This window comes from Rhinatrema bivittatum, chromosome 6 (assembly GCF_901001135.1).
Source record: "Rhinatrema bivittatum chromosome 6, aRhiBiv1.1, whole genome shotgun sequence".
NCBI lineage: Eukaryota > Metazoa > Chordata > Amphibia > Gymnophiona > Rhinatrematidae > Rhinatrema > Rhinatrema bivittatum.
In genome coordinates this window covers 101,159,613-101,182,497 of record NC_042620.1, presented here as the reverse complement: position 1 = coordinate 101,182,497, position 22,885 = coordinate 101,159,613, and positions in this window count along the sequence as shown.

Genomic DNA, 22,885 nt, shown 5'->3' with positions numbered 1-22,885 from the left:
AGGCAGATTATATAATATTATATACATAAAATCAATGAACAACATAAAAAATATCAGAACAAAATAGATATAAAAGTGGCCTACATCTAATCCTCATCTGCTAGCTGAATCAGGCTTTGTGTCAGGCTTTGTGGCATTAACCTATGACTATCTATATGTTCAATAATTTTGTTCTTAATAATAGTTTCAACCATTTTTCCCAGCACTAACATCAAGATCTCCGGTCTGTAGTTTCCTGGATCCACCCTGGAACCCTTTTTAAAAACTGGCATTACTTTGTCCTTCCTCCAATCTTCAGGTACCATACCTGATTTTAATGATAGTTTACAGATTTCTAATAACAGGTCTGCAGATTCAGTTTTCAGTTTTTCAGCACTCTGAGAGGTATACAGGTGATTTTGTACTCTTTAATTTGTCAGTTTGCCCTACAGTGCCCTATAGTGCATAAATAATATTTAGATATCAGTCTCAGCAAGACTATAAGATCCTATCGATTTAGTATGTTCTCTTAAAAAATATGTTTATGATTAAATTGCACTGAATCCTCCCTCAGAATTAATTGCCAAAAAGCCATCATTTGTATAAATACGAATAAATTTTAAATAGGACTATCCTAATAAGAACCAATCACATATAAAAAAATGTGCTGGCTTAACCGTTTTAATCATAGGTACGAAACAAGTCTTTGAAAGGCATTAGGGTGAATTTTAAAGACCCAGCACGTGCCAAAGCCGGGAGATATGCATAGAAGTTGGGTCAGCGTATGCTTTGCAGTTTTAAAAGGCACCTGCATCTGCGTGTATTTCCTGGTACACGCACAAAAATTTGTTTATGAAAAGGCAGGGTATGGGCATGCTCTGGGTGGGGCATGGGCGTTCCAGGATTTATGAATGAAACCAGCACGTAAATACTTATGCGCTCAAAAGTGCGCCGGGGTCCCCTATCGCGAAACTTTACTCCTGTTATGGATGGTGTATAAGTCCTAAAACAAAAAAACTAAGCAAGTCAGCGGGGTTTTAAGGGTCAGGGCTTTCAGGGTAAAGAGGAGACTAATTAACTTGGGGGCTTAGGAAGTCCTTTCCTTTAATTGGGCACACTAGGAATGAACTGGAGAAACTGGTAATTGTGTCAGCATGCATGTCTACTAAAATCTCCCCACTTAAGCGGTAGAGGCGGCATTTGTGCGCACATTCACGCGGCCATATAAAATTGTGCAAACATGAACGCACATACAATCTATTTTATGCCATGCATGCATATACGGGCGCATGACATAAAATGGCTGTGTTCTTTGGCATGAGCGAGCCAGTATAAGCGCATATATGTTCACCGATATCAAAGTCACCATCCCTGTTTTTACATTTTCTGTCATACGCATATAAAATGTTATGTTGACTTAACTTTGAAAAAGACAGTGACTGAAAAATCACAGTCACTCCCTGACACAAACCATGTTTTGAAAGCTCTGCTTCAGGGGAAAGTATGTCTTTCAAGCATAATGTGGCAACTGGTGTCTCCTTCACACTTTTTTGCATGGTTTCTCTTTTATCTCTTTATGTTGTGTCCGTCGGTGCCCGACGCCCTCTCTCCGCCTTCCTTACCTCTCTGGCGCCTCCCTCTCCATCCACGGGAACATTGGCTGCCGCGGCGTTCTCCTGCCACTTGTCCTCGGGCATTCCCGGACCGGCTCGATGCTGCAACCTCCATGTTCCTGGAGGTCTAGGGGCACACACGCAGCACGGCCCCAATTGAAGTACCGGCATTGGCGTGAACCTCGGAGGTGTCCCCCGAAGATGACGTCACCCACGACGGATATTTAAGGACTTGGAATTTGCTAACACATCGAGTTAGCAAGGGTTTCGCTACCTAAGCTACTCTGCCTCCTCAATCTTACCAGAGGTACCCGCTCCTTGGGGGCCTCGCTCTCTCCTTGTTTTTTCAGGTGACAGTCTGGAACTGGTACTCGCTCCTCGAGGGCCCTGATCCCAGACTTTCTTCATATACTCCTCTGCCTGGAAGTCTTCACTACCAGCTATATCAGCTACATCAGTAAGTTACCATCATTCTCTCTGAGCTGTCCCTGGAACCAGGTACTTGCTCCTCGAGGGCCTATACTTTCCAGTCTCTGGGCTTCATTGGGACATTGTGTGAATGCTACCATCTTCATACCATGCCTACTCACTATATCTCAGTCTCTCTTCAGTTCAGCCTCCAGGGATCGCTGTTCCAGTATCTGAGGGACTACAGCCCTGCCGGGCTTACCAGCTCACTACTGCCATCTCTGGTGGTTCAGTATACTGTCTAATAAAAGAACTAGTGTGTGTTTGTCTCCTAACTCTGAGCCTGACCGGTGGTCCCTCTCGGGATCATCCCCCGGGGGCTTGGTCATCTGCAACTGGTCCAAGGATCCACCCTCAACTCTCATATATAACTACAGATCCCGAACAGATTGCTAACTACTATCTGATTGCTCCTCCCATCAGGCATCAGATCAGTAACAGAATAACAGATTGCTAACTCCTAGTATCAGATCCTGAACAGAGCATCAGACTTGGAACACTTTATCCCAACCTTTTTGCGAGGATTAACTCTTTTCAGTCTCCAAAATTTTCATGGACTCCCACATGCTTCTCTTGCATATTTACCTGCAATTATGTGCCGTATATAGAAAAGTTATTAATGTAATAACAAAGAAATAATTATATACACACCAGACTCGTTGATAATATATACAACATTATAAATTGAATACAAATAATTGCAAAGCATAGCCGTAAATGTGCAGAAATGCACTCATATTAGTAACTTATATAGTGTAACTACAGGTAGCCACACAGCTTGATATGTTTGGATCTGGAGCGATCAGAAGGAATGGACTGGAGAAATATAGTAACAGGGTGTGATAAAGAAACAGACTGGTGGAGATAGACTGGTGGAGGGAGAGAGACTGGTGGGGATGGACTTCTGGCAAGAGAGAGACGGACTGGTGGAGAGAGACAATGACTGATGGGGATGGGTGGTGGAGAAAAACAGAGCAAATGGCAGGGATGAACTGGTGGAGGGAGAGAGGGAGTGACTGGTGGGGCTGGACTGGTGGAGGATGAGAGAAAGTGACTAGCGGGGCTGGACTTGGGGAGTGAGAGAGAAAGCAACTGGTGGGGCTGGACTGGTGAGGGTGAGAAAGTGACTAACGGAGATGGACTGGTGGCATGAGTGAGAGATCAACTGGTGGGTCTGGACTGTGGAGGATAAGAGAGAGAGACTTGCAGGGATGGACTGGAGTGAGAGGGAGACTGGATGGGATGGACTGTGGAGCAAAGATAAAGAGTGAGACAAAGGTAGAGAAGAGGGAAAGAGGGATGTTTGAGACAGACTCACATCACTAAATGGGAAATGTAGCGAGAGATTTGGTGCACATATTTCCCTCTCAAACCCCTCCCCCCATCATGGTATTATTTTAATTAAATTATTATTTTGAAGAAAATCACCTATGGCAGGGAAACCATGCTGTTTGATCTAGACAGGGATCCAATGGCTCTCTCCACACCTCGCTGTCACCAAATTCCATACATGCAGAGTCAGGACACCCCTATTCATAAAGTAAGAGGCACTGCTACAAACATTTTGCACAAGGTGATGGACATGCATGTCAGTTGCATTTCTAGACAGAAGAACCTTCTAAGCAACAAAGAAACACCTGAGTTCCAACCATCTAGTAAAACTACCACTAAAATTATTCAAGAGCACAAATCAAAAATTATTCCATATAGGAGTGGGACAAATCCCAATATAAAACCTGCACATTCTACAGCAGCACTTCTCAACCGGTGTGTCGCCAAACACCGGCAGGTGTGTCGCGTCTCCCGGTGTCCCACTACCCCGTTCTACTTTCCTTATGCCTTTTTCCAGCCCCCACGGGCCAATTGGAAGCCTCCTTTCTTCCTACCCCCATTGCCCAATGGGAAGCCTCCTTCATTCTGCCTGCCTCGCGCAGGCCAATTGGAAGCCTCCTCCCTACTAGTGGGAGTAGGAAGAAGGGAGGAAGCCCAGGGGTGGGGTGGGGTGGGAGGAATAGAAGTTTTTGAACTCTGACGAAGCAAGGCCGCGCGGTGAAGAGGAAACCCAACCCCTGAAGAAGCAAAGCCGCCATGGGAGCCCATTCCCATGGCGGCGAAGAGGAAATCAGACCCCGACCAAGCAAGGCCGCCACAGCCCATGGCGGCGAAGAGAAAACCCGACCCCGACCGAGGCCACCACGGGAGCCCATTCCCGTGGTGGCAAAAAAAGAAGACCCGCCGGAGTAAAGCCACAGCGGAACTGGAGTCCATCCCTGCAATGAAGGAAGAAGTTTTTGGGTGAGAGCTGGAGTGTCTGTGTGTGAATGAATGCATGGCTGAATGCTGGTGCGTCTGTATGTGAATGAGTGCCTGGCTGAGTGCTGGTGCGTCTGTGTGTGAATGAGTTCCTGGCTGAATGCTGTTGCTGTGGTCTGTATGTGAATGAGTGCCTGACTGAGTGCTGGTGCTGTGGTCTGTGTGTGAATGAGTGCCTGGCTGAGGGCTGGTGCGTCTGTGTGTGAATGAGTGCCTGGCTTAGAGCTGGTGTGAATGGGTGCTTGGGTGAGAGCTGGTGTGAGTGGGTGCCTGGGTGAGAGCTGGTTTGGGTGTTTGTGAATGGGTGCCTGGGTGAGAGCTGGTGTGGGTGGGTGTGAATGGGTGCCTGGGTGAGAGCTTGTGTGGGTGGGTGTGAATGGGTACTTGGGTGAGAGCTTGTGTGGGTTGGTGTGAATGCGTGCCTGGGTGAGAGATTGTGTCGGTGGGTGTGAATGGATGCCTGGGTGAGAGCTTGTGGGTGTGGGTGTGAATGGATGCCTGGGTGAGAGCTTGTGTGTGTGGGTGTGAATGAATGCCTGGGTGAGAGCTTGTGTGTGTGGGTGTGAATGAATGCCTGGGTGAGAGCTTGTGTGTGGAGGTTTGAATGGATGCCTAGGTGAGAGCTTGTGTGGGTGGGAGTGAATGGGTGCCAGGGTAAGAGCTGGTGTGAATGGAAGCCTGGGTGAGAACTTGTGTCTGTGGGTGTGAATGGATGCCAGGGTGAGAGTGTGTGTGGGTGTGAATGGATGCCTGGGTGAGAGCTTGTGTGTGTGGGTGTGAATGGACGCCTGGGTGAGAGCTTGTGTGTGGGTGTGAATGAGAGCTTGTGTGTGTGGGTGTGAATGGGTGCTTGGGTGAGAGCTTGTGTATGTGGGTGTGAATGAGTGCCTGGGTGAGAGCTGGTGTGAATGAGAGCTTGAGTGTGAATGGAAGCCTGGGTGAGAGCTGGTATGAATGGGTGCTTGGGTGAGAGCTTGTGTGTGTGGGTGTGAATGGAAGCCTCTGTGAGAGCTTGTGTCTGTGTGTGTGTGAATGGATGCATGGGTGAGAGCTGGTGTGCTTGGGTGAGAGCTTGTGGGTGTGAATGGAAGCCTGGTGAGAGCTTGTGTCTGTGGGTGTGAATGGGTGCCAGGATGAGAGCTGGTGTGAATGGAAGCCTGGGTGAGAGCTTGTGTCTGTGGGTGTGAATGGATGCCTGGGTGAGAGCTTGTGTCTGTGGGTGTGAATGGAAGCCTGGGTAAGAGCTGGTGTGAATGGGTGCGAGAGCATCTGTGTGTGATAGAGAGCTTGTATATAAGAGACCATGAGTGTGATTGAGAGAGAGTCTGGTCAGGGTGGTGATGTGTTTCTGTGTGAGAGAGAGAGACTGATCAGGAAGATGATTAGTGTGCGTATGTGAGAGAGAGAGACTGGTCAGGAAGATGACTGGTGTGAGAAAGAGACCGAGACTGGTCGTGGGGGTCTAATTGGGGGGGGGGGTGACTGGTTGTGGGCGCTAAGGAAGAGGACTGTGAGGACAGAGCTTCAGCAGCCCTTGCTGCTTCAGGTGAGTGCTATTGGCCTGGAAGGGAAAGGAGTAGGAGAGTTGCTGGAGAGGGTAAGTAAAGGTGGCTTTTTAAGGTTATTTTTCTTGATTGACTGCCATTTTAATTATTGGGTATTATGTGATGTCTGCTGTTTGAAATATTATTGATATTTGGACATGTTTTAATAATTTTATGAGTTTTTTAATTGTTGGATATTATTTTGTTTAGCAGCTGTTTTGTAAGATTTTTTAGTGTAGCTTTACAATTATTTCTGTGTGGGGCTCTATAGCAGCTTGGCTTATTCTGTTTTCCCAATAGGAAATGTATTAGTGTTTAGGTCCTGGTTTAATAGTTGTATTTCTTAGATAGGGCTGATACTGATTGAGTGTGTTCCATAATACAGGTGTAACTTTGTGTGGGTTAGTTTGTGTGCATTATTGCAAATCCTGAGAGTCTGTTAGGTGCTATATTTCTCTTTCCATTTCTCCAGGTTCACACTGCATGCAGAGTGGCTTTTTTGGTTTTTCATTCCAGTTTCTGTCTCCATATTTATAATTTGTAGTTTTTCTGTACTTGGTGAAGGGTGTGTGACCGAGGTGAGGTATTTAACTAGCATGTAGGCATTTATATCAATCTTATTTGTTGTGTTTTCTCAATAGGATATGCATTAGTGGTAAATTATTGTCTTTTCATAAGGAAGGCTATTTTGCCTGGTAGTAAAAGGAGTTAGTTTTGCTTTTACTGAGATGTCATCAGAACCAGAATATCTTTTTTTGTATGGCGAGTTGTACAGGGTAATGCCCTAGATCTGCTCTGCACTCATTGCTGGGGGGTTGAGGGGATTCCTGTGGATGCAGAGTGCATGTTTACATTTAGCCCCGTGATGGTCACATGTTCAGTGTGTCACGCATGTGAGAACAATCTGTCAGGTGTGTCCCGGCCAAAAAAAGGTTGAGAACCACTGCTCTATATAATCAAACAAGATGGAAATAACATGGAGCATTCCACATTCCTCCTTAACTATCTAGTTATTTAGATATCCAGTAATTTAGACATCCAGTTCAGATCTTTGATTATTGGCAGTCAAAATTGTACAGAAGATTTCTTAATATTGACATTATAAGAGTAACTTTCAAAGCCATTTCAGTGGGCAAAATTTCCCACCTGATATGCTCTTAAAGATATGCACATAGAACCTAAATGTACATACTTTTACCTACAGTTTGAAACGGTGTTTGTTTGTGGGTGGAATTGGAACAGGGTTTGGAATTATGCACTTACTTTTACATTTTCAAAAGTATGGATGTAATTTTCCTAAAAAAAAAAAAATATCTTCACTCACATTATCAGGTGTAAATGTGTGCAGGTAAGTCGTGGTGGGATAATTTGTACAGAGAAAATATGTGCATACTTTCCCTTTGAAAATGGTGTGGTCTGTGGGTATAAAGAACCCACAGTCTTTACCCCACTGTAGGCTGTTGCAAAATTATCCCCTAAATTATTAACATGATTAAGAAAACAGACAGAGATACTGGAAAGAAATAATTTTGTGGTCTACTTATTTTTGTTTGCTTGATTTTGAATGCTACAGTATCATACATCTTTGTTTCCTTATTCATTATCCAATAAGGATCAGTTGCCTTGAGAGTGCATACAGAGAATCCTGGAACATAAGTGCCTGCAGAATAGAAATAAAAATGTCTGGCAAGCCTGATTCTTGACATCGGGTTCAGTGGGGATGGTGTGAATGTGTATTGACTTGTACCTTGCACTCAGCATGTAGCACTGTGATGCAAGTTGTACACTCTGTCACTTACAAAATTACATATTTCTTTATTTATCACAGTCTGAAGGAGGCAGCAGCATGAATCACAGACCAAAAATATAAATTGCACTGCTGTTACCCAGTTAAAGAAAACGGCAATTCATTATATGCTTAAGAGAGAGAAGAGAAAGGGAAATCTCACACAGATATACACCTGTCAACCTTAAGCAAGGACCATTACTCCCTCCCCAGGGGGCTGTGAATACTGAATACTGCCTCCGCAGCATCCCCAACCCTAGCTGACTCGTAGAGAAGAAAACCTGACTTGGGAATCAAACTAGGACCTTCTGCATGGCAGTGTTCAGCACCATTTCAGCCACTGGGCTGGCCTACATTGCCTTTTTTTTTCTTTACTGTAACTGCTGTTTTTAAGCCTCTCACCCACACTCTGTTCCATGCTGGTGTTTTGTACATATTTAGCCTGTACAAAAATAAATCCCTATTAGGAACATAAGAGTACAAAAGGTTGAATGATTCAAAAGGTGTTTGCTGGCTACAAAACTGTTCATAAATGTTGTATATAAATTTTCCTTATTTGGCAAACTAAAACTGTATTTTTTGCATAGATCTACTCCCCCAGTGTTATGAAGACACTTAAAAGAAGTGAAAAGTATTATTTAATGGAAGTACTGTATAGAAACATACAAATGACAGCAGAAAACCAAATGGCCCATCCAGTCTGCCTAGCAAGCTTTCATACTTATTTTTCTCATACTTATCTGTTACTCTGACCGCTGAGTTCAGGGCCCTTATTGGTAACTTTATGGTTCTAATTTCCTTCCACCCTCGCCACTGATGTAGAGAGCAGTGCTGGAGCTGCATCAAAGTGAAGTATCAAGCTTAATTGGTTAGGGGTAGTAACCGCTGCAATAAGCAAGCTACTCCGACGCTTATTTGTGTTATTGATCTGAAGCTACGAGTTGCTGGAGTTAGCAATCTGTCATAGATCTGATGCCTGATGGGCGGAGCAATCAGGAGTAGCAATCTATTAGAAATCTGATGTTAGTTAGACTGCGGACTCCTGAAGAGGGAGGAGTTAGCAAATTTGTTAGGAAAGCTCTGTGTAGAGCTGAGAGTAGCAATCTGTAATTCTGATATAGTAGTGGGGGATCCCTGGGCCAGTGGCAGCTGCCACGCCCCCGGGAGGATATCCCGAGAGGGACCACCGGCTAGGCTTGAGTATGGAGGACAGACACACATTCGTTCTTTTATTAAACTAAGTTTTTGAAACCACCAGAAGGTGGCAGTAGTGAGCTGATATGCCCGGCAGGGTTGAAGTCCCTCAGTTAAGGGTACAGCGATCCAGGAATGGCTCTGAGCTGTTGAGAAAACTGTAGAAGTGAGTAGGTAGAGTAGGCAGAGTTCATGAACAGAACTGATGACAAACACTCACGTAAGGTCTCAAGGAAGCTCAAGAGCTGGAAAGGTTTAGGCCCTCAAGGAGCGGAGTACTTTGTTCCAGGGAAAGCTCTGAGAGAGCGATGGTAACTCACAATTGTTTGTGGCAGTGATAGCTTCCAGGCAGTAGAGAATCTTCAGAGTGTCCAGGAACATGGGCCTCCGAGGAGCGAGTACCGGTTCCTATCTGTAATCTGAAAGTAAAGGAAAGAGCGAGGTCCCCGAGGAACGGGTACCTCTGGTAAGTCCGAGGAGGCAGAGTAGCTTGGATAGCCAAAGCGAGTCTTTAGCGAATCCTTAGCGAATCCTTGGCAAATCCTTGCTAACTCAGTTAGTTAACGATAACAGAGACCTTTAAATATTGGAAGCGGATGACGTCATCTCATGGGGACGCCCCTGAGGTTCGCGCCCTTGCTGGTACTTCAATCAGAGCACGCGCCCTAAGTCTTCAGGAAACATGGCGGATCTGCAACTTCGAGCTGGTCCTGGGGACGCTGGAGGAAGGCTGCATGGAGACGCCGCGGCAGCCAGCCGTCCATCAGACCCGAGGGAGTCGCCACAGAGGAAAGAGAGCAGAGTGAGGGCGTCGAGCAGCAACGGTCGCAACAGTACCCCTCTTCAAAGGGCAATCTCCTCTTCGGGTACCAGGCTTAGGTTTAGAAGGATACGCGAGGTGGAACTGATGAAGCATCTCTTTGTCCAAGATATTGGTCAAGGCTCCCAAGAGATTAAATCGGGGCCGAAGCCTTCCCAAATCACAAGGTATTCAAAAGTCTTGCCTCTGATACGAACATCCAGAATCTCTTTGATCTTAATTTCTAATTCATCTTCTACATTGATGACAGGTGGATCTTGAGATTTGGAAAAATCTTGCAGAGTGTTATTGATGATATCAGCAGCAATGGGTTGAGCTGCTGTGGACGTCACTGAAGGTTTCAGTGGAAGTGGCGATGTTGGGGTACGTCCAAAATCCACTTCTAAAGATGACTCTCCAGTAGAATTTGCTGGATGAGAGATGAAGTAGAATTCAGCAGCAACAGTAGATGCTATGGACGTCACTGAGACTTCAGCGGAAGTGGTGATGGTGGTGTACGTCCAAAAATCCACTTCTAGAGATGGTGGCATTACCAGCAGAAACAGACTAGCTGGTTGCCAGAGATATCTTCTTCGGAACTAAAAGTGCTGTGGCTCATCAGACACATCCTCCAAATGGATGGAACATGGCAGATATCTCTAAGTTTATAATCCATGCATGCAGATAGATGTTGAACGCCTTTGAGCCAAAGTAAACGTAGAAGGCGCTAGGAATATCAGCAGCCATGAGTTGAACTGACGACACTGAGATCTTCAGGAGAAGTGGCACTGTAAAGGAACGTCCAAAGCCCACTTCAAGTTGGAATGCAATAATGAATCTTCTAATTTGACGAAGGGACTCCTCAGGTCTTCCACTAGACGTCTGAAAATAAGGTTGACTCCTGTCCCTGAGTCCATCAGGGCAGGAGTCTGAACCGTAGCCGGTTTGCAGATCACGGAGACTGGAAGAGAGGGCGGAGAAAAAAACGCAGTATGGCCCAAGAACAGTCCACCCACGGGACTTAGGCCTGTCCGTTTCCCGGACGAATGGGGCATGTAGGGACATCATGGCCGGGCTGACCACAGTACATGCCCAGGTCGTGTTTCTTCTGAAATCTTCTCTCCTTGGAGGTCAAGTGTCCATGACCAAGTTGCATCAGTTCATCTTTATCAGCAGCAGAAGTTACTGAGACCATCCGATACTGGAATTGCAGTCTCTCGGTTGCTGAGCTGTAGAGAGAGACTATAGGTAATGATTAGACAGGGTATGCTGGATACATAACCAGTAGTAGATGATACACTCACAATTGTAGATATCTGTAATGGCTTCTATGCAACAGAGAATCTTCAGTATATTCAGGAACAGGAGCCGTAGGCGAGTACTGTTTCCTAGATGCTGTCTAGAATGAGAATTCACAATATCTGTGTATGAGATGGCTTCTGGAATAGAAGAGAGTCTTGGAGGGTTTTAGGAACATAGGCTCTCGTGGAGCGAGTACTGGTTCCTATCTGCAATCTATAATAGTAATTCACAAGATATAGGTATATGATAGCTTCTGAAATAGAAGAGAGTATGTGAAGGGTTTAGGAACATGGGCCCTCGTGGAGTGAGTATCAGTTCCTATCTGCAATCTGAAATAGTAGTGCACCAGATATAGGTATGTAATAACTTCTTAGATAGAAGAGAGTTGAGAAGGGATTTAGGAACATGGGCCCTTGTGGCGCGAATACCGTTTCCTATCTGTAATAGAACTCACTGTGTTCACATCTGCGATCGCTTCCAGGTAGTCCGGAGTCTTCTGAGCACTCAGGGACGTAGACCCTCGAGGAGCGAGTACCGGATCCCGTCTTAGCAATCTGAAATCAAGAAGAGAGAGCGGGGCCCCCGAGGAGCGGGTACCCCTTGGTAGGTTTGTGGAGGCAGAGCAGCAGAGAAAGAATTCCCCTTGCTAACTCAATTTGTAGTTGCAAGCAAAGACCTTTTAAGCTGGAAGCGGATGACGTCACTACGGGGGGATGCCTCCGAGGTTCGCACCCTTGCTGGTACAAACTCTGCAGCGCGCGCGCACGCACACCCTTACATCAACAGCAACATGGCAGATCCGCGTCAAGCCAGCCCAGGGATTCCAGGAAGTATGACGAGGAGAAGCCACAGCAGCATCTGTCCGTCAGACCTGAAGGGAGTCGTCACTAAGGTAGAGAGGGTGGAGCGAGGGTGAGAACAGGCACGAATGCAACAGTAGCTTGGATAACCAAATCAAGTCCTTAGCGAATCCTTGGCAAATCCTTGCTAAATCAGTTAGTTAACGATAACAGAGACCTTTAAATATTGGAAGCGGATGACGTCATCTCAGGGGGACACCCCTGAGGTTCACGCCCTTGATGGTACTTCAATCAGAGTGCACGTGGGCACCCTAAGTCTTCAGGCAACATGGCGGATCTGCAACGTCGAGCCAGTCCAGGGACGCTGGAAGGAAGCGGTATGGTGACACCGCAGCAGCCAGCCGTCCATCAGACCGGAGGGAGTCACCACAGAGGTAAAGAGGGCGGAGTGAGGGCATCGAGCAGCGACGGTCGCAACAATTTGTTTACCCAGTCTGTGCAATTCAGTCCTTGTTGGTTGTTGTCTGAATATAAATCCTCCTTTCTTCATTCCCTCCGGCTGTTCAAGCAGTGAGCTGCGCTGGATATGTATTCAAAGTGAAGTACCAGGCTTAATTGATTCGGGGTAGTAACTGCTGCAACAAGCAAGCTACTCCCACGCTTATTTGTTTACCCAAACTATGCAATTCAGTCCTTGTTGGTTGTTGTCTGAATGTAAATTCTCTTATCTTCATTCCCCACTGCCATTGAAGCAGATAGCTATGCTGGATATGCATTGAAAGTGAAGTGTCAGGCTTATTTGGTTTGGGGTAGTAACCGCCACAACAAGCAAGCTACTCCCCCGCTTATTTGTGAATGCAAATCCTTTTTTCCACATTTCCTCTTGCCATTGAAGCACAGAGCAATGTTGGAGTTACATTAACCTTGTGTATGTTTATTGAATAAGGGTATTAATCATCAAGTAGTATCTGTCATTCCTGCAAGCCACCCCCATGCCTCTTCTCTTCATTCACATCCTCTAGACTTTATGGATCCACAGTGTTTATCCCACGCCCCATTCAAATCTTTCACAGTTTTGGTCTTTACCACTTCCTCTGGAAGGGTATTCCAGGCATCCACCACCCTCTCTGTGAAGAAATACTTCTTGACATTGGTTCTGAGTCTTACTTCCTGGAGTTTTAAATCGTGACCCCTGGTTCTGCTGATTGTTTTCCAACCGAAAAGGTTTGCCGGCTGTCGTGGTACATGTGGGCACCAACGACATAGGAAAATGTGGGAGGGAGGTTCTGGAAGCCAAATTTAGGCTCTTAGGTAGAAAGCTTAAATCCAGAACCTCCAGGATAGCATTCTCTGAAAGGCTCCCTGTTCCATGCGCAGGTCACCAGAGGCAGGCAGAGCTCCGGAGTCTCAATGCGTGGATGAGACGATGGTGCAAGGAAGAGGGATTCAGTTTTGTTAGGAACTGGGGAACCTTTTGGGGAAGGGGAAGTCTCAAAGGGATGGGCTCCACCTTAACCAGGGTGGAACCAGACTGCTGGCGCTAACCTTTAAAAAGGAGATAGAGCAGCTTTTAAACTAGAACAAAGGGGAAAGCCGACAGTCGCTCAGCAGCGCATGGTTCGGAGAGAGGTATCTTTAAAGGATACTAATGATGCATTAGAATTAGGGCATCCCAACAGTGAGGTTCCAATAATTAGAAAAGTAGTCCAAGTGCCTGAAACTAAAAACTCACCTGAGCTAAAAAATTCTAACTTATCCCTATCAATTAAAAAGCAGAATGAAAATACAAACAAAAAACAAACTTTGAAATGTTTGTATGCTAATGCCAGAAGTCTAAGAAGTAAGATGGGAGAATTAGAATGTATAGCAGTGAATGATGACATAGACTTAATTGGCATCTCAGAGACATGGTGGATAGGGGATAACCAATGGGACAGTGCTATACCGGGGTACAAATTATATCTCAATGACAGAGAGGAGCACTCGGGAGGAGGTGTGGCGCTTTATGTCCGGGATGGCATAGAGTCCAACAGTATAAACATCCTAGATGAGACTAAATACAAAATTGAATCTTTATGGGTAGAAATCCCTTGTGTGTCAGGGAAGACTATAGTGATAGGGGTATACTACCATCCACCTGGTCAAGATGGTGAGACGGACAGTGAAATGCTAAGAGAAATTAGGGAAGCTAACCAAATTGGTAGTGCAGTAATAATGGGAGACTTCAATTACCTAAGAAAACGTTATGCAATTCAATTTTTTCTTTGAATGTGCTTTATGATCTTTTAAAGGACCATCATAACACCCGTGGGCATACTGACTCATTTGCAATCATCTATTGCCTCCTCGGGTCATGCTTAATCATGGGTCCATGTCCCTTATTTCTATACACTTTGGGTCTGATTTTAAAAAGCATTTACATGCGTAAAACTGGGTTTTACGCATGTAAATGCACTTTACTCGAGTAAGTGGGCTTTTGAAAATTGCTACAATATATGCCATTGAATCGTCCATAGGATTTACTCGCATAAGTGCACTTTACATGAGTAAATGGCTTTTGAAAATTGCTACAATAGTAGTTACATTTATGCACGTAACTCCTTTGAAAATTACCCCCTTTTCTCTTATTTTTTTGTCTTATTTTTCTTTAAAAGAAAATTTTCATTTTAAAGAAAAATTCGTTTGAAAAAATAAGACAAAAAATAAGAGAAAAGTGTTTAGTAATAAAGGACATGGACCCATGATTAAGCATGACCCGAGGAGGCAATACGTGATTGCAAATGAGTCAGTATGCCCATGGGTGTTATGATGGTCCTTTAAAAGATCATATTGCACATTGAAAGAAAAAATTGAATTGCATAACGTTTTCTTGTTAGATGTTGTACTCGTTGTGTTAAGAATTAACTGTCCATTTTTTTGTGAGACTTCAATTACCCCAATATTGACTGGGTAAATGTATCATCGGTTCACACTAGAGAGATAACATTCCTGGATGGAATAAATGACAGCTTTATGGAGCAATTGGTTCAGGAACCGACGAGAGAGGGAGCAATTTTAGATCTAATTCTCAGTGGAGCACAGGACTTGGTGAGAGAGGTAACGGTGGTGGGGCCACTTGGCAATAGTGATCATAATATGATCAAATTTGATTTAATGACTGGAAGAGGAACAGTGTGCAAATCCAAGGCTCTCGTGTTAAACTTTCAAAAGGGAAACTTTGATAAAATGAGAAAAATTGTTAGAAAAAAACTGAAAGGAGCAGCTAAAACAGTAAAAAATGTCCAAGAGGCGTGGTCATTGTTAAAAAATACCATTCTAGAAGCACAGTCCAGATGTATTCCACACATTAAGAAAGGTGGAAAGAAGGCAAAACGATTACCGGCATGGTTAAAAGGGGAGGTGAAAGAAGCTATTTTAGCCAAAAGATCTTCATTCAAAAATTGGAAGAAGGATCCAACAGAAGAAAATAGGATAAAGCATAAACATTGGCAAGTTAAATGTAAGACATTGATAAGACAGGCTAAGAGAGAATTTGAAAAGAATTTGGCTGTAGAGGCAAAAACTCACAGTAAAAACTTTTTAAAATATATCCGAAGCAGAAAGCCTGTGAGGGAGTCAATTGGACCGTTAGATGATCGAGGGGTTAAAGGGGCACTTAGAGAAGATAAGGCCATCGCGGAAAGATTAAATGATTTCTTTGCTTCGGTGTTTGCTGAAGAGGATGTTGGGGAGGTACCCGTAATGGAGAAGGTTTTCATGGGTAATGATTCAGATGGACTGAATCAAATCACGGTGAACCTAGAAGATGTGGTAGGCCTGATTGATAAACTGAAGAGTAGTAAATCACCTGGACCGGATGGTATACACCCCAGAGTTCTGAAGGAACTAAAAAATGAAATTTCAGACCTATTAGTAAAAATTTGTAACTTATCATTAAAATCATCCATTGTACCTGAAGACTGGAGAATAGCAAATGTAACCCCAATATTTAAAAAGGGCTCCAGGGGCGATCCGGGAAACTACAGACCGGTTAGCCTGACTTCAGTGCCAGGAAAAATAGTGGAAAGTGTTCTAAACATCAAAATCACAGAACATATAGAAAGACATGGTTTAATGGAACAAAGTCAGCATGGCTTTACCCAGGGCAAGTCTTGCCTCACAAATCTGCTTCACTTTTTTGAAAGAGTTAATAAACATGTGGATAAAGGTGAACCGGTAGATATAGTATACTTGGATTTTCAGAAGGCGTTTGACAAAGTTCCTCATGAGAGGCTTCTAGGAAAAGTAAAAAGTTATGGGATAGGTGGCGATGTCCTTTCGTGGATTGCAAACTGGCTAAAAGACAGGAAACAGAGAGTAGGATTAAATGGACAGTTTTCTCAGTGGAAGGGAGTGGACAGTGGAGTGCTTCAGGGATCTGTATTGGGACCCTTACTTTTCAATATATTTATAAATGATCTGGAAAGAAATACGATGAGTGAGATAATCAAATTTGCAGATGACACAAAATTGTTCAGAGTAGTTAAATCACAAGCAGATTGTGATAAATTGCAGGAAGACCTTGTGAGACTGGAAAATTGGGCATCCAAATGGCAGATGAAATTTAATGTGGATAAGTGCAAGGTGATGCACATAGGGAAAAATAACCCATGCTATAATTACACAATGTTGGGTTCCATATTAGGTGCCACAACCCAAGAAAGAGATCTAGGTGTCATAGTGGATAACACATTGAAATCGTCGGTTCAGTGTGCTGCAGCAGTCAAAAAAGCAAACAGAATGTTGGGAATTATTAGAAAGGGAATGGTGAATAAAACGGAAAATGTCATAATGCCTCTGTATCGCTGCATGGTGAGACCGCACCTTGAATACTGTGTACAATTCTGGTCGCCGCATCTCAAAAAAGATATAATTGCGATGGAGAAGGTACAGAGAAGGGCTACCAAAATGATAAGGGGAATGGAACAGCTCCCCTATGAGGAAAGACTTAAGAGGTTAGGACTTTTCAGCTTGGAGAAGAGACGACTGAGGGGGGATATGATAGAGGTGTTTAAAATCATGAGAGGTCTAGAATGGGTAGATGTGAATCAGTTATTTACTCTTTCGGATAGTAGAAAGACTAGGGGGTACTCCATGAAGTTAGCATGGGGCACATTTAAAACTAATCGGAGAAAGTTCTTTTTTACTCGACGCACAATTAAACTCTGGAATTTGTTGCCAGAGGATGTGGTTAGTGCAGTTAGTATAGCTGTGTTTAAAAAAGTATTGGATAAGTTCTTGGAGGAGAAGTCCATTACCTGCTATTAAGTTCACCTAGAGAATAGCCACTGCCATTAGCAATGGTATCATGGAATAGACTTAGTTTTTGGTTACTTGCCAGGTTCTTGTGGCCTGGATTGGCCACTGTTGGAAGCAGGATGCTGGGCTTGATGGACCCTTGGTCTGACCCATTATGGCATTTTCTTATGTTCTTATGTCGTTGACTTTGAATCATTAAAACCTTTCAAGTATCTGAACGTCTGTATCATAATCACCCCTGCCCCTCCTTTCCTCCAGGGTATACATATTTAGATTCTTCAATCTCTCCTCATAAGTCATTCGATGAAGACCATCTACCTTTTTGGTCGCCTTTCTCTGGACTGCCTCCATCCTGTCTCTGTCCCTTCGGAGATACGGTCTCCAGAACTGAGCACAGTACTCCAGGTGAGGCTTCACCAAGGATCTGTACAAGGGGATAATCATTTCCCTTTTCTTACTCGATATTCCTCTCTCTATGCAGTCTTGCATTCTTCTGGCTTTAGCTATCGCCATATCACATTGTTTTGCCGACTTCATATCATTAGACACTATCACCCCAAGGTCTCTCTCCTGCTCCGTGCACATCAGTACTTCATCCCCCATCGAATACATTTCTTTTGGATTTCCACACCCCATGTGCATGACTCTGCACTTCTTGACATTGAATCTCAGCTGCCATATCTTCGACCACTCTTCCAGCTTCCTTAAATCCCGTCTCATTCTCTCCACTCCTTCCGGTGTGTCCACTCTGTTGCAGATCTTAGTATCATCCGCAAATTGACAAACCTTACCTTCTATCCCGTCCGCGATGTTGCTCACAAAGATATTGAACAGGACCGGTCCCAACACCAACCCTTGCAGCACTCCGCTCATCACCGCTCTCTCTTCCGAGTAAGTTTAATTTACCATCACACATTGCCTTCTGTCCGTCAACCAGTTTGCTATCCAGGCCACCACCTTGGTACTCACTCCCAAGCTTCTCATTTTATTCAGAAGCCTCCTGTGCGGGACTGTATCAAAAGCTTTGCTAAAATCCAAGTACATGATGTAGAGCGCTCTTCCTCGATCCAATTCCTTAGTCACCCAATCAAAAAAGTCGATCAGATTTGTCTGACAGGATCTTCCTTTGGTGAAACCATGCTGCCTCTGGTCCAGCAATGCTGCTGCTTGTAGATAGTTCACTATTCTTTCCTTCGGCAGCGACTCCAATTCTTTTCCCACCACCGAGGTGAGGCTAACCGGCCTGTAGTTTCCAGCTCCTCTCTGCTCCCACTGTTGTGAAGAGGCACCACCGTCGCTCTTCTCCAATTACTTGGCACCACTCCTGTTTCCAGGGATCTATTGAACAGGTCACACAGCGGAGCCGCCACCATATCTCTTAGCTCCCTCAGTATCCTGGGATGAACCTCATCAGGCCCCATGGCTTTGTCCACTTTCAGTTTTCCTAGCTCTTCCCATACATTCTCTTCCGTAAACGGAGTTTCATCCATTCCACTCCCCTCCAGTTTCTTGTTAACTAACAACGGTCCTTCTCCGGGATCTTCTTTCTTTCTTCATCGGTTTCCACCCATTGATCCTTTTCACCTTTCAATTTCACTATACCACTTTGGACTTTTCTCCTTTCACTGATGTATTTGAAAAATGTTTTGTCACCTTGCTTTACCTCTTTGGCAATCCTTTCTTCTGCTAGACTTTTTGCTTTCTTGATTTCTTTCTTCGTCTCCCTCAGTTTTACCAGATAGTCTTCCTTTGTGATCCTCCCTTTGGGATCTTTTATATTTCTTAAACACTGTTCTTTTATCTTTTATTTTCTCAGCCACCTCCTTTGTGAACCAGACAGGTTTCATTCTTTTCTTGCTTTTCTTTACTTTTCTAACATATATATTAGTCGCTTCAGTAATTGCTCCTTTTAGTTTGGCCCAATGTTGTTCCACATATCTCGTTTTCTCCCAGCCTTCTAGTTCTTCCTCCAGGTACTTCCCCATTTCAACAAAGTCCGTGTTTCTGAAACTCAAAACCTGTATAATTTAAAATGCTGGGCACTTAAGTGATAGGCATCTACTGTTACGGCTATGGCTGCTGTGCAACCGCCTCACCACCAGGGGTCCCTCTAGAGCTGGCTCTCCTGATGGGCCCAGTCCATCTCCCTTGTTCACTCTATGTTCAGGACTTCCCTTTATATCCCTGCCTGGCAGTTCCCTCAGTGCTTCGGCATCGAGCTCGCCTAGGCTCCCTGCTCTAGCCTTCCTTGCTTGCTGTGCTTGTGGTCTTGGACCTTGCTTTGTCTTGCGCTGTGCATGGCCTTTGGGCCTTCTATCTTGCTTTGCCTTGCCTTGCGCTGTGTATGGCCTTCGGGCCTTCTGTCTTGCTTTGCCTTGCCTTGCGCTGTGTATGGCCTTCAGGCCTTCTATCCTGCTTTGCCTTGCCTTGCGCTGTGTGTGGCCTTCGGGCCTTCTACCCTGCTTTGCCTTGCCTTGCGCTGTGTGTGTGGCCTTCGGGCCTTCTACTCTGCTTTGCCTTGCCTTGCCTTACGCTGTGTGTGGTCTTCGGGCCTTCTGCCCTGCCTTGCCTTGCTTACTGCGCGTGCGGTACTCGGGCCCTCTGCCCTGCTGGGGAGTGAGGCCTTCGGGCCCTCTGCTCTGCTGTGTGTGTATGTGTGACCTTCGGGCTCTTTGCCTTACTACTAGGTACCCTGACCCAGCCTGGACTCTGACACTGTTACCTGCCGCCTGCCCTGACCCAGCCTGGATTCTGACACTGTTACCTACCGCCTGCCCTGACCCAGCCTGGACTCTGACACTGTTACCTGCCACCTGCCCTGACCCAGCCTGGACCCAGACACTGTTTCCAGCCATCACTGTCTCTCCCCACCTGGAGCCACCCTTCTGGGTGGTGTTCACAACACCAGAACACAGCCCGAGCGTAACAGAATGCCGAAGCCACCAATTTCCAGGGGAAGAGATAGGTCTTGGTACTACCGGTGAGTCAATTTTTCTTTTTCCCCCTCTACTCACAATATGCCTCAGCCTCCAAGATTTTATGTCTGTACTCGTTGCCAGACCCTAAGCTATCCCAGTTACAAGAACTGTCTTGCCTGTCAGCTCTCAGACCGAGAACACTGGGTATGTAGCAGTTGTCATAAGAGGAACGTCTCAGTTTATCAGGAATGTTTAAATTGTGTAACTCCAAAACCAGGGTGGTGGAAATGCTCCTGTGTTCCATGTCTGTTACCACCAGGCAAACCGTGCCCCTGTTGTTCAGCTCTAGGACCAGCTGTTCCATTAGAGAAAACAATCAGCTCTCCTAACCGGTATTCTGCTTCTGGCTCAACCAAGACAGACATTTTAGTTGGCAGTTTGTGGATAGAAAAACCCAGGACTTACCTGGCAAAGAAGGCTTCTGTGACACCAGTGCTAGAGCCTCGGGAACAGGTTTCTCTAAAACGGAGAAAGCTGATTAACTCTAGCAGGGCTCTGCTTCCCACAGCTGTTGTTGAGACACTAACGAGCACCTCCCCTAGACGTCCTAGAACTGCCTGTGCCTTCTCTAAACTGCTCATCCACAAACAAAAGCAGGAGCTTCAGACTCTGTCTCGAGGTATCAAGCCCACGGCAGTACAATCTTTGTCCTCCCTGCGCATTACTTCTAACCTTGTTGCTCTGCCATCCAAACCTCCTGCATCACCTCAAGAGGGGTCTGAGCCTGCTGCATCACCCCAAGAGGGGTCCAAGCCTGCTGCATCACCCCGAGAGGGGTCCAAGCCTACTGCATCACCCCGAGAGGGGTCTGAACCTGTTGCACCACCCTGAGGGGTCCAAGGCTGCTGCATCACCCCGAGAAGGGTCTGAACCTGCTGTTTCACCCCGAGAGGGGTCCGAGCCTGCTGCATCACCCCAAGATGGGTCCAAGCCTGCTGCATCACCCCGAGAGGGGTCCGAACCTGCTGTTTCACCCTGAGAGGGGTCCGAGCCTGCTGCATCACCCCAAGATGGGTCCAAGATTGCTGCATCACCCCGAGAGGGGTCCAAGACTGCTGCATCACCCCGAGAGGGGTCCGAACCTGTTGCATCCCCCCGAGAGGGGTATGAGCCTGCTGCATCACCCCGAGAGGAGTCAGAGCCTGCTGCATCACCCCGAGAAGAGTCCGAGCCTGCTGTATCACCTCGAGAGGGGTCTGAACCTGTTACACCGCCTCGAGAGGGATCCGAGCCCGCTGCATTGCCCCGAGAGGGGTCCGAACCTGCTGCATTGCCTCAAGAGGGGTCCGAACAAGCTACATTGCCTCAAGAGGAGTCCGAGCCCGCTGCGTTGCCTCAAGAGGTGTCTGAGCCCACTGCATTGCCTCGAGAAGGGTCTGAACCTGTTGCATTGCCTCGAGAAGGGTCCGAGCCCGCTGCATTGCCCCGAGAGGGGTCCGAACCTGCTGCATTGCCTCAAGAGGGGTTCGAACCTGCTGCATTGCCTCAAGAGGGGTCTGAGCCCGCTGCATTGCCTCAAGGGGGGTCCGAGTCTGCTGCATCGCCCCTGGAGGGGTTTGAACCGGCCTTGCTGCCGCCTCAGGAGGGACTTGAGCCGGTCGCCTTGCTGCCGTTCCCGGAGGGGTCCGAACCGGCCCAGCTGCCGCCCCTGGAGGGGTCCGAACCGGCCCAGCTTCCGCCCATGGAGGGGTCTGAACCGGTCCTGCTACCACCCCTGGAGGGGCCTGAACTGGTCCTGCTGCTGTCCCCGGAGGGATCAGAACCAGTCCTAGTGACAGACCTTGTTGCGCAGTTGTCGAGCCTGCTGAACCGGCCCAAGCTGCCACCCCTGGAGGGGTCCAAACGGTCCTGCTGCCGCCCCTGGAGGGCCCCAACCGGTCCTGCTGCAGCCCCTGGAGGGGCCCGAACTGGTCCTGCTGCAGCCCCTGGAGGGGCCCGAACCGGTCCTGCTGCCGTCCCTGGAGGGGCATGTACCGGTCCAGCTGCCGCCCCTGGAGGGTTCCGGACCAGCCCTGCTGTCATTCCAGGAGGGGTTAGCACCTGCCCCTGTCGCCTCAAGAGGGGTCTAACCCTGCCGCCTTGCCCCAGGAGGGGTTATGGACTATTTTGCTGCCCCAGGTGGGGTTTGTGTATGCCTTATCACCCCAGGAGGGGTTATGGACTGCTTTGCTGCCTCAGGAAGGAGTTGAACCTGCCGCCTTGCCCCAGAAGGGGTCTGACTTAATTATTGAGTGCCCCCTGCAAAGATGGGACCCAGGAGGAGGGGGTACTGTTACGGCTATGGCTGCTTTGCCTTGCGCTGTGTATGGCCTTTGGGCCTTCTATCTTGCTTTGCCTTGCCTTGCCTTGCGCTGTTGTATGGCCTTCAGGCCTTCTATCCTGCTTTGCCTTGCCTTGCGCTGTGTGTGGCCTTCGGGCCTTCTACCCTGCTTTGCCTTGCCTTGCGCTGTTTGTGGCCTTCGGGCTTTCTACCCTGCTTTGCCTTGCCTTGCGCTGTGTGTGGCCTTCGGGCCTTCTACCCTGCTTTGCCTTGCCTTGCGCTGTGTGTGTGGCCTTCAGGCCTTCTACCCTGCTTTGCCTTGCCTTACGCTGTGTGTGGTCTTCGGGCCTTCTGCCCTGCCTTGCCTTGCTTACTGCGTGTGCGGTCCTCGGGCCCTCTGCCCTGCCGTGTGAGTGAGGCCTTCGGGCCCTCTGCTCTGCTGTGTGTGTGTGTGAGGCCTTTGGGCCCTGTGTCCGTGTGTTGCCTACGGGCGCTCTGCCTTGCCATGTGTGTGTGTGTGTGTGGCCTTCGGGCTCTTTGCCTTACTACTA